The sequence below is a fragment of the Rhipicephalus sanguineus genome, chromosome 4, assembly GCF_013339695.2.
Source record: "Rhipicephalus sanguineus isolate Rsan-2018 chromosome 4, BIME_Rsan_1.4, whole genome shotgun sequence".
NCBI lineage: Eukaryota > Metazoa > Arthropoda > Arachnida > Ixodida > Ixodidae > Rhipicephalus > Rhipicephalus sanguineus.
Window position 1 is genome coordinate 209,218,471 of NC_051179.1, and position 13,250 is coordinate 209,231,720.

The 13,250-nt window shown below is 44.3% G+C and overlaps 1 long non-coding RNA gene across 1 annotated transcript; it reads left to right on the forward strand.

Annotated features, from left to right (window-relative positions):
• The first annotated feature begins 279 nt into the window (after positions 1–279).
• LOC125758187 (uncharacterized) lies at positions 280–5,031 on the forward strand. Its single transcript, XR_007415948.1, has 3 exons — positions 280–493; positions 559–609; positions 4,872–5,031. It is a non-coding gene; the product is annotated as an uncharacterized LOC125758187 (long non-coding RNA).
• Positions 5,032–13,250: the final 8,219 nt, after the last annotated feature.

The window sequence follows — 13,250 nt, forward strand, 5'->3', positions numbered from 1 at the left end:
GCCACAAATACGTTTTATTTTTAATAAAAATTATGGCCTGTAGCATATCACGACACTGCTGCCACCTACATTCTTTTTGGTTTAGACTGTAAGCTAACAGTTGCAACAGGTCTCGTACTGCCGGAGCACCACCAGCTTCCCGTGAACATATGTGTGCCGCGCTTACATGTTTATCGTGTATTGTGTGCGTTTATTGCTTGCTTATCGTACGCGACATTCGTCGACTGGGCATTTTCCGCGTGTTGGGGCGTTCTCCTGCCTTGATCCAGTGGCGGATGATGGTCGTTGTTCGTTGCCACTCAACACAGCCTCACGGGACGCACAGCTTTGTGTCCGCGCTCAAAAGTGCTTTCTTGCTTCGTTCATCGATTACTCACGTTGATCGAGTGTACTTCCGAAGACAATCCGCGTCCGAGTGTTTTGACAAGCGGCGATCGCGGTTCCACAGGAGCGGAAGCTTGAGCCTTTTGACGAGCGACTGTGCCAAACTTGGGTAAGTTGAAGAAGGTCGCTGAACTACGTAACTTTGTTACTTCATTGCATGGAAACTGTTTGCAGGAACCGTCGTGTTGGCACAGCGAGGATGATCAACAGATACCCGATAGGCAGGTATGTTTTGTGCTTTGGGTGCTCTTATATACACCACCATAAATGACATGTTTGAAGGATGCGCATTGCGCTACGCAATCTTATGCTTCGATCATGCAGGCCTCGTGTCGTTGTGCTGTTATTCCTTGACTGTTTACTGTACGAGATCATCGCTTGAGAGTGTTTCTAGAATCCCTTGTCGCCGTTAGAAAGTGTGTGCTTTTAAACACATGGGGTCGTCCCATAATGTTTTCACTGTGGTGATGCGAGAGTTCACCAAACTCGGCAATAACACGCAAAATTATCACAAGACTGGGGACGTGATACAGGGGCGTAGCCAAGGGGGGTGTTGGGGGGGGGGGGGGGTTCAACCCCCCCCCCGAAAATTTTCAGTTTTGCTTGCGTATATAGGCACGCACACATACAAACGCACGCACGAACATACATAAAGTATGGTTGAACCCCCCCCGAAAAAAATTTCTGGCTACGCCCCTGACGTGATAGCAAAACACACAGCCCTGACACACGCACACGATGATGGATATGTTTTCGTGGTTGCGTCCCCGAGCTTTTCGCCAGAAATCCATGCAGTTGTTTTGTGGTTAGGATTTTAACCTAGCTGCCTCATAAATGTTTTAAAGGAGCTCACTCGAAGTAATGTATTTGAGTGAATTACGTTACGTACTGGTACTAAGTGCACACTCCAACAAATGCGTACTTAATGTGAAGAAGCACATGTTTATATCAAATAGTGTTAGTAGACGAATATGTCAATTCAATTAGGTTAATTAAGCTAACACATGCTACTCTTTGTTTCAATATTGTGTGTTTGAGAAAATATGCGTGAGCTCGTGTTCTGCCATTATATATTTTTTCTTAGCATCTTTAAGCACACGAGGTTCTCTATCACAAATAACTTAGATTGTGCTCATGTTGCGAGAATGTTGCTTTATTGTGTGGTGCTTTAAGTTATTGTATTTTCACGCTTTTTTTTTACTCAGCATAGTACCAATATTGCTCTCTTAAATGCATAACCAAGGTTTAGTATGCAGTGATTTAGGGTTTATTGAGCTTTGTAAGGTCATAAATTAAAAGAAAAAGATCTCAATTCTCATATATGTTTCCAGAAGTTCACAGAAAGTTGGAAAATATTATCGGTTTTGTGAAGGCCTTACATAAGTTGAAATCAAATTGGCAGCTCAACTCTACAAGACAAACTACACGGGAATTCGCTTTAGAGAACCAAAAGTTTGTTCCCTGAATGGCTTACATTCATGATGCAATACAATATGCATGGCTCATTCCCACCTCACACCAAGTGCACATGGACCACGCACACTCTTTCATTTTTTTTATATTTTGATAAAAGTGTGCATTTCGTTATTTTCATGTGGATCGCCCATAGGGCTATGTGCATATTTCGGGTATTCCTTACAGTCTTGGGCAATAACTAGTTACTAGTAACGCGTTACCGGTAACTAGTTACTTTTTTCGGTAACTTGTAACTGTAACTAGTTACTTTTAATTTATAGGAACTTGTAACGGTAACACTGTTACTTTTTTACAGAGTAACTGTAATGGGAAATGCCGTTACAGTTACTTTCCCATATCCTCTCCACCTTTCATCTTTCCACAGCACGGCTCCCCTACCAATTTAGGGGTGGAGGTCGCTTAGAGAATTATCTACCCTGCAGAAGACCGAGGTCAGCAGTCAGTCTTTAACACAACTTAAGTTTACTTGTAAACTTCATGTCGTAAGTCAATCATGTTGGAACTGAACAACTTGCTAAATTCAAGTAGTTTTCTTTTTCCGGCGTATATATATCCTTTTTGTCACTTGAGCTTCTAGCCCGGTTCTTGGTGTACCGGTGGAACATCACGACGCCAAGTTTATATTCTCCTTCGTCCGAGGCTGCGCAATAATCGTGTTTGACTGACGGCTAGAAAGCAGCAGAGCGCGAAACGGTTGAGAGGCACAAATACTGTGAACTAAGTAATTTTTCAAAACCTCTTTGAAACTAATTGTAAAAGGTTTACTCCAACTTAATACAACAATTATTAACAAAATCACATGGACGTTTTGCCTCCTATGCATGTGACAACCTCAGTATACACTGGCAACAAGAAAAAGAAAAGGAAAGAAAGAAAAAAATTTGCGGAGATCGACCAGTGTCCCATACGTCCGTGTAAACCAGTAGGGGAATGTGGTTGTTGCATGTTATAGTCGGATACAACTTTAGAAGTCAGTGGCATTTTCTCCTCAAAGGCAGATGAACACAAGCCTGCACCAATGGGCGCGCACTCGGGACGGACATCATGAGCGGGATGGCGGTGGCTTCGCCTTTGGAGAACATCGGCGCGTGCATGAGCGGGACTATTTCTTTTCTTTAGTCTCTCCTGACTTCTTAAGTTGTATCTGACTATAGTTACTATATATGCTACGACATGGCTCCTAAAGGTGCCATATACAGTAACTATATTGCAAGCCGACGCGTCGCGGCGAATGAACCGCGATTCCAGGAGTTCCTTCCCCTCACCTTCGTTCACGAGCCAGCGTCGTCACAGTGTTTACGTCAAAGCTATGCCCTGTTCTCCGGAAGTGTTAAACAAGCTCCATCTTAGAATGCGTTGCATGAGTTGCTTTAACAACATCCCGTTTGCCTTCTTTAAGCCTCGTTGATTCTTTCATTCCCATTTCGCCGATGCAAGTCGCGTCGCAATGCCCGCATCGGGCTTGTATATCACCCTACTCTGATCGTCTGCAGGTGTGCAATCTTTGGGTTTCGCGAACACATGCCCCAGAGTATAACGGGACTTAGAAACGGTTTGTATGCCCAGCGGACGCAAAGCTAACCGAACAGGGTCTGATACACCTTGAACATATATATGGAAGAGACACAATGGACGTCGTCTTCATTCGTCACACACTCTCCGTTGCTATTTGCATGCGCTTCTGGCTGTCGTTAATAAACATCCTATGATACTGCTGTCGTTCTAGTGCATCAACCACATTTTCCATTTTGAGTATCAGAGGACATTTGTTATTATTATTTGCAAATAAATTCCCTTTTTCACCAACGGTGCATGAACAACAAAATTGATGCAACAAAATGAGGTGTACACAACAAATGCTTGTGTTTGGCCCCCTATTAGGTTTACTTCGTATAGGGTTTTACCACGTGCAATTTTAACTGCCCGCATGCCTTCATACATATTTAATAAATGAATTCTATCGTTTGGTTTGTAATCTATTATTTATTTTATACAGTAACGGAAAAGTAGCGACGTTACTTCGTCACAGTAACTGCAACAAAGTAACGACGTTACTTGTCACAGTAAGTGTAACTGTAACAGGTTACTTTTGGAAACTCTGTAACTGTAACAGTTACTTTAACAGAGCCAATGACTTCACCCATCAAGCACGTGTTTTTCAGACACCCCTCTCAATATCACTTAAATTCCACATGTGGGCTTTTAAAAGTACGCCGCCCGCTTTCCCCGCCTGTAGTTGCCGTACCCACCATCTTCTGCAGCCCTTTGTGAGGGCTAGACGTGCCGCCCTTCTGCAGCCTTTCCAAGTGGCTTTCATACTCCACTCTTTTTTTTTTGCCTTTGACGGCTCTCGCTCAGTAGACCCCCCCCCCCCCTTTTCCATTTTTTTTTCTTTTTTTCTCTCCTTTTTCTTGCTTTTTTTTTCCTTCTTTGCAGCTCCCCTTACTTCTGAGATGAGAGGCCTGAGCGCCGTTGCAAACTTTCTTGAAATGATGTGGCAAGGGCTACACTCCTCTCTCTAGTTTTCTCTTTCCAGGCAGCAATTACCAACAGCGACAAGCACCACCGCTAGACATGACGTCAACACTAACCCTTTAAAACTAACACGCCAAGGATGACAAGGTGCCTTCGATAAAGATAGGTCCCCCTATGGAAACGTCGGCCAGCCTGTCTGAGGCACTTTCTCCTGTTTGAAACCTATCCCACTTTTTTGGCTTAGGTAACTGTAACACTGTTACATTTTACTGGTAACGTGCCCATGACTGATTGCTTACTGTGTACATGTGTGAATGTTGAACACGCAATGGCACTCTTTCAATAGTCTGCAAGTGGCTGGTCCACTAATACCTGTTCTTATTGCACCCTGATCCCTTCATTCAAGGATCGATCTCTTTAATATATGAATATAGACTTGCCTGAGGACATGTTTGGTACTCACTATCTGTGTGTGGTTGGGTTTGTCTTGAGTGAAAATCAACATTTCCTTGTGGTATCTATTATGCATGTATCAGCGATGAGAGCTGTTCATGGCACCGACACAGAGGACAGATTGCAGTACAAGATAGAAGCATACTTCCTGCAAGCCCGGGCAAGCCATAATGAGTGGTAGGCATTTCTTTTCATCACTCGATTGCGACAGTTTGGACACATAGCACCTATAGACCTTATGCAAAATCTGCTGCCATCTAGCGGCCGCTGTGTGCATTTCCGCCATGTTGAAGGCTAAGCGCGCTCCGCATGTAGACAAGGAGCGTACATATCAACGTGTGGCGGCTGATAAGAACGAAAATGCACACATATTTTCGAGTGCTGTGTTGCTGAGATTGAGGAAATTGGGATGCTGAAAGAAGGTTTGCAGGAACCAAGCCTCCATGTTAGTACATTTCCTCGTGGCCGACGAGAATCAGCAGATCGTTCCGTTGCTTCGGTTACTGCTTACGACTAACGCCGTGTTTCCGTTCGCCGTTAATATATGTGGTATGTGACAGCATCGGCACTCATCAGAGAACACTCTTTCTTATGCCAGAACAAGAAAGTTTTCGCACCGTGTGCTTGCTGCAGGCACAAACCCGCTTCGTGTACGAGCTTCAAAGCTGCATCGCGGCTACTCGCACATGCCTGCGCTGCTGTTGATATTAGCTTGTTTATTAAATTGCGATAACAATTACATGTTAGACAGATAGCTCGTGCGCGTCATTGATTTGCAGCGGACGGACCGATTGTGCTGGAGCGTGTTGTTTGTAGTTTGTTTTCGATGGTGGAGTTTAACAAGGTAGCGTCTGGTGGGATGCTTTGCATGCGTATTTCTTCACTATGCGTATTTTTCAAGCATTTCATGTGGTATCACTGCCAGGTTCAGACGCGTTGCCCGGATGTCCTGACCGCCCCCACCCCTTACTTTTTTTTGTTTAACTTATACCCCAGGAAGAGCAAATCAGGTTCTCCCAAAAGCTGATCCCCCCTTCGGAAAAATCCTCTGTACACTCCAGTTTGCTATGAAATGTCAACAGGTGCTTCAAGTGCGTGGTACTTTTCTTATGAAACTAAATAAAATGCTGTTCCGGGAAATGTGCTACATTCTACCGTGGGTGCGCTACCGCTGGTTACGCGCTGAGGCGGTTTCAGTCGGCGAAGCAAAACTGCCTTGCCGCAACGGGTTTAAATTGTAAAGCACCAGTAGGCCCCTAAAGCGACGATGTGAACACGAATATTCTTGGCGTTTGCTGTTATATAGGATCACATATCGGAAGGATATTCAATAAAATACCAGCTGATCAGCATCTACTTCTAGGAGACACTACACTTTTCATGTTCACTTTCCACGTGCATGAGATGCGCAATTTTCTGCATTTTAATCGCACGGTAATTCTGTACATAACATAGGTCGGATGACTACAACAGCGAAATAATATTATTTCAAAGATAAAAAGAGGACAACGTTTTATTTAAAATTAGATGGACACTACGTCGGCTCGACATAGGCTGTCCCTCATGAAATATACTTTCAATTGGGTCAACTGCACTTTCTTACCGTCATCGCTGCGCCTAGCCGCGCTAAATCAAGCCTCTTCCCAACCATCCTACATTATACAAGCATGATATTCAGATAGCTAACAACGCTTTATTCGCTACACTGAAAACAGACAGGCCAATTTGTAACCTAGCGCAGAGCTTCATTATCGACGACGACAGGCCTGCACGTGACTCGCAGTGTCAAACTTGTACCTTCTTCTCGCTGTGAGGCGGTTCTTTACACGTAATAACCGTCAACGTAAAAACTAGGAAATGCCGGTAACGTGTACAGGCCCGCCTGACATTTTTATGCCCTGATTGCCGACTACCAAAGCGGATACAAGCAAGAAGTGATAGCGGCGACAGCAATAGAATTTGGGCACAAGCCTCCAACATGGCGCCGAATCGTTAGCTTCGTCAAACCTCCAACAGATGGCAGCAATTTTGCATAAGGTCTATTGATATACAGCATATACTGGCCTTTAGCTTAGGAGTGAGAAACGTACCTTCTGCACTTCAGTGCAATGCATATTATTTAGTTTGCATTCCTTGAACATGGAACGTCGAATAGTTTGTATTGTTGAGCTTGTAATCTTTGAACATGGGATGTCGCTAGAGCCAACGTTTTGAAACTTGGAGTTGTCTTCACAAAGGGAGCAACTGTTAATTCTTGATGTTGCCATCTTGATGAAGGCAAGTCTACTCGTACAAGAGTTGGCTGCAGTGACATACCGTTTGAAGATTTTTTTCGTCTCTTCAAGCCTCCTCCATCTTCCATCGAACATCTGTGTTGTTTGTGCTGCCATGAAACTGTGGTGCAGCTGCCATGAAAAAAAAAATTGGGCGTGCGCAGGCACAGCTCCATCGAAGAAAAATAATTATTTCTTTGTTAAAGATAGTGAAGGCACACTAATGCAATCTCAGCCAAGATTATTAATAGTTGCTGACTCAATTTTAATGTAGTAGTTTCGTTGCTGTGCATACGCACGATGAAACTCTCATCAAAAAGTGGGAAGCAACCACACATGCTCCAGTGTTCAGCTAACCAGTCATCACTGCCTTTCTTTATGTTTCAGTCTTCCCTGAGCCTTTCTTTGATACACTGCCCCATTTGCTCCACATAATGCTTATCCCATCATCTGATAAACGATGCCTTCCTTACAGAGCACATAATGTGTCCTGTGATTCCTATTGCAGCCAAGTGAGTGTCTGGGTTGCAACCTTTTCATAGTTTAGCACGCTTATTTGAGGCCATGAACACTATGCTGATGATTGCCCGAGCACCAACCGTTCTTATATTGTCGGATATCCCGTGCAGGTATGACATAGTGGCAAACATATTTTGGCCATCACGATTAGCCATTTCTTTGGCCTGGCAGCTGGAAGGTGTTTGTTTAGTAGGGCTTCTGCAGCCAATACAGCAAGGGGAGCAGGATATCCTGCTTGCATCCAGCGAGTTCTTGAAATCAAGCCTCGTCCACAAGAAATAGGAACATGATTATTTAGTACAATATGCAAGCACATAAGTTCCTAAATGTTTTAGATATGAGGATGACTGCGTCTTTCTTTATTAAATACCACAAAGGTTCTTTCGAATCTGAAGCCACTAACATATTAACACTGGCACATGATTACTAACACCCACTGGTGCTTACCCACGAGCATCCGGGCAAGGATTGTACCATATCAGGTTCCTGAATGTACAATTTCATTTGCATAAAAAGTGCATGAGCTAGTTATACGAACTGATGGGAAACAAGCCATTGCTGCCTCTTAGTTTCTCCCACTCAATAATGGTAGAAAGGTGCATTGTCTGACACTGCTTGGACAGTGGCGTAGCGAGGGGGTAGCAGACCGGGCCCATGCCCCCACTCGCCCTCTTCCCCGAAATGAATTTCTGCCTATGCCACTGTGGCTCGCTAACGCAGTAAAATTTCTGTTCCTATTACTTGTGGACAAGCCTTAATTTCCAAAGAACTCCCCTGACACAAGCAGGATATCCTGTTCACCTTGCTGTATCGTTTGCATATGCCCTACCCAGAAAACCACCTTCCAGTTGCCAAGCCAAAAAAAAAAAAGCCAAATCTTGATGGCCGAAAAATGTTTGCCACGATGCCATATCTGCACGGAATATTCAACAATATAAAAACGGTTGGTGCTCGGAATCATCAGCATAATGTTCATGGCCTCAAATAAGCATGTTAAACTATGGAAAAGCAGCAACCCAGATACTCAGAGGAGAGGCTTGGCTGCAATAAGAATCACAGGACCCATTACGTGCCCTGCATATAAGGTACCGTTTATCAGATACTCCTATCATGGGGTAAGCATTATAGAGGGCAAATGGGGCAACATCTCAAGGAAAGATTCAGGGAACATTGCAACAATGTAAAGAAACGCAGCGATTGCCTGTTTGCCAAACAGTAAAGAAACTATACTACATTGATTATTTAGTCGGCAAGTATTCATAATCTTGGCCGAGATTGCGTTAGTGTGTCATTACACTACTTGTCAAAGAAATAACTATTTTTCCTGGACGCAGCTGTGCCTGCGCATGTTGAAGTTTTTCTTTTTAAATTATAAATATGTGTGATCTGAGTCCAAAAAAACACTTAAAAGATAGCGCCTATCTGTGTCCCTTCTTGTCCTGTCTTCACTACTCTCTGCAATAAACGTAATGGTCAAAAGGGAGCCGTTCGGCGACCTAACAGCTTGTCACTATTAGTGGGTTAGTAGGCCTTGAGGCGCTCCACGTTGACTATGTCGCGCCCTCGACGGCGCATGTCCAAAGCTGGTTCGATGGGTTCGATCAGGTAGTTGACCGGTGATGTGCGCTCGATGACCCGGTAGGGGCCTTCGTATTTCGGCAGTAGTTTTGAAGAGAGGCCAGTTGCAGTGGTAGGGACCGAGCGCCATACGAGCGCTCCGGCGACTAACGTGGACTCAGAAGTGGTGGTGCCACCGTGAAGGCTCTTCTGCCGCTCTTGTTCGTGCGTTGTAAAGGTCTTTGCAAGCTTGCGACACTCTTCAGCAAGCCTGGCTGTGTCAGAAATAGGCGCACACTCAGATGGATCCGGCTTGTAGGGTAGTATCGTGTCAATGGTGTGCGACGGGTGCCTTCCGTACAACAGGAAGAAGGGTGAAAAACCAGTAGTGTTCTGAGGGGCGGTATTATAGGCGTAGGTGACGAAGGGCAGAATGGCATCCCAATTTGTGTGATCGGCGGCGACATACATTGAGAGCATGTCGCCGAGCGTGTCGTTAAAGTGTTCGGTTAGGCCATTCGTCTGCGGGTTGTAAGCAGTAGTTTTGCGGTGAACAGCATGGCACTCTTTGAGAATGGCTTCTACGACTTCCGACAAGAAGACACGGCCTCGATCGCTGAGAAGCTTCTAGGGTGGACCGTGACGCAGCATGAATCGGTGTAGCAGGAAGGAGGCAACATCGCACGCTGTAGCCGCTGTGAGGGCAGCGGTTTCGGCAGATCGCGTTAGATGGTCAACGGCGATGATGGCCCAACGGTTACCAGCCAAGGTCAGAGGAAGTGGTCCATACAAATCGATGCCCACGCGCCCGAACGGATGGTTAGGGCAAGGTAATGGTTGTAGACCGACTGGTGACACGTGCGTTGAAGGTTTTCGGTGTTGGCAATCGAGGCAGGAGCGGACGAACTTCTGCACGTAACGGTACATCCCTCGCCAGAAGTATCGTTGTCGAATGCGGTGGTAAGTTTTGGATACCCCAGAGTGCGCGCATTGCGGATCAGAGTGGAAGGACTCGCATATTTCAGCACGCAGACTTCGGGGTATCACAAATAGCCACTGGCGGCCGTTGGCGTTGTAATTGCGTCGGTGCAGTAGGTTGTCACGAATGGCGAAATTGTGGGCTTGACGACGCAACGGGCAAGTGGTTGGTGTTGCCGACGGATCAGTGAGCAAGTCTATCAGCGAGGTGATCCATTTATCCTTGCGCTGCTCGGTAGTGATGGTGTGAACGTCGATGGAAGAAACAGCAATGTGAGATACTGAGCAGGAGGCATTGGCGTCAGGCAAGGGGGAGCGCGAGAGGGCGTCGGCATCAGCATGCTGGCGTCCGTTGCGGTACAGCACGCGGATGTCGTAGTCTTGCAGGCAAAGTGCCCAGCGGGCGAGACGGCCCGAGGGATCCTTCAATGATGACAGCCAGCATAGTGCATGATGATCGGTGACGACATCAAATGGGCGACCATACAAATAATACATGAAAATTTACTACTTTGAAAATTATTAGAGAAATACAAATGCAGAGGTTCATTATTCACATAAAGGCCTATTCATACAGCAAATATGAACAAACTAAGATGTTCACAGAAGTAACCATAGCGTCCCAAATTTGACTAATTTTCACTAACGCAGCGTTTGTCGTGAATTTTTAAAAATGCATAATTTGCTCAGAATTCCATCAAATTATAAGAGCTATTTCTTCTTCACTTCTACTTATGCTGAATAGAAAGATATTTGTAATGTATAGCTTCAGTAGCTGCCAGCATGGTTGCGAATTTACGAAAACGCACTCTTCGTAAGATGGTCGTCGTCAACCGGCGACGCTCGTCGAATTTTCCTGTGTTGAAAAAAATTTTTATGTGAAAACAAATTGCGATTTCGTGCTGTGCAGTCATATGTGCACAACATACAAAATTATCAGGAAAATCGGAAACATCAAGTATACACCTTTTTTTTTTATCTTTCGTGGAATCGACCATTGTAAATGATGTTATCTCTGTGAAAACACTTGGGTTCAGGTGATATCTTAAGTATCTGCGTGATTTCTAGAAAAGTTAGTCGTGAGTTCAGCACTGCTATGTGCTCTTTTCTTGAGTAGCTGTGCTATCCTGTCAAGATGTTTAACAAGTAACAACGCACTTGAATGTGGATTCTTCTTTGTGGCAAAAGAGCGCAGACAACGGGACGAAGAACATACAGGGCACAGAGCTGACTATCAACTGATTTCCTTATTGGAAAGTCTGAGAATCTGTAGGCAGGCGAGCAAAAATCGAAAAATGGCACAAATGCTATCAAGTGACTCAGCCGCCCGGCTTTTTTTTTTTGGATAGGGTTTACAAGATGCGGCAGAAGCCGATTTCATTAAAACATAAACACAAGCAAAAAATGGCAAAAAAGAACAATGACATGGTGGTCAATACCAAACTGATTAAAACCGCTAAAAGTCTGACATTCATAAATCAACAAAACGAAGAACCAGGGTCTGAAAAAAAAAAGGTTTTTAAGCAAGTGACAGCAAGGCTAGAAAACTGCAACCACTAACAATAAAACAGAAAACAAAACAAGAAAACAAAACATGTGACAACAAGCTTAGTGATCACAATTGAGGCTCATGGCAGCTAATTTCTTCGTCAAATAGTGCTAGTGATAGCGCGCTAACGCAAGCTGCTCCCCTTTTGTGAATTATGTGCGCCTCACAAATTTTGTGAGCACATTACTCCCGATATTTCATGAGAACTTGCACATTGTCAAGCAATGGGGAGCAGCCGCATGATGTACAATGCCAGGTTCCTGCCTGTTGTTGCTTTTAAAGATTTGGCATGTTCACGCATTTTGTAATTTATGCATCGTCTGGTTTGTCCTACATATGATTTTCTGCATGATAATGGAATGTCATAAATGACGTTCTTCATGCATTCAATGAAATGATTTCTGTGCTTCTTGTCACAGCAAAAGGATACTGTTTCATCCCTGTTAACTAGCCTGCATAGGGAGGCCAGATGGTTTGGGATGGAGCACAAAACTCTTATGCCTACTCTGCCTGCAGTCTTCTTCAACCTATGAGAGAAACCGTGAATGTAGGGAACGTCAGCCAAGGGAGAGCGAGTGTGCTTGTTTGGCCTGTTATTTCTGGTCATTCTAAGAGTGACGAGCATTTTTTCAGCTAGGGAGCTCAAAAGAGCACTAGGGAACCCCGCGCTCCTCGAGCGTTCCACTTGAATCGTAAAACTTGTTTCCGTCCACTGAGGGCATGATCGGATGAGGGCGTTTCTCATGGCAGAATAGCCTATTACTGGAGTCATCCAGGAGTCATGCATGGAGTACCATTTGAGTAGCGAAAGGATGCTGTTATGCAACGTTACATCAAAGAAGCTGACCGAGCTAATTGGCCTGTATATGATAGCTGGCCTATCTATGACACCACAGCCCTCAGAAGTGCTGTATAGCGGTTTGTTTTCTTATGTTTTTGATCAAAGCAGCATTAAGCCAAGGCTATGGGGTTGGGCATTGAATACACGTGGATTATTCAAGTAAAATGGTAAAAATGATATCACTATTTCGAAACAGAAAGTCATCAATCATAAATTGCAGCATCTGTTGATGTGTTGCGCTAAGCTGTTCGCTTCAATGCCAAACTACATTTTCACACTCTCTCTTGCAGATTTCAAATACAGCAACTGTACCACCACAACAGTGCAGCACAGGAGAGCCTATCGTCAGTGCCGCGTCGAGAAATTAAATAAAAAAGCACTTACTCCTGGAAACTTCTCGTATCATCTTATTGGTTTGTTTGTGATTATAAAACTGCACTTTCATGGGAATTGAATCAACTAGCCCCATTTATTGTCCCATTGAAACTAAATAAATTGACAATGTAGAGCTTGTTTCCAAATGCCTGCATCATAGGCCTACAAGATTACTTATTGGCTTCAAAATACTCTTACATGTAAAGAACGCTGTTGATATAGTCATTGCTGGAAATGTTCTGCTGATATTTTTGTTACAATCCTCTAAAGCCTACACACTTTCGTATTGTTAACCACAAAAAGATTTATTGACCTGTGTGCAGCAAACATGCTGTTGCAGGCATAAGGCTGCAATACGCTGAAACTCGTA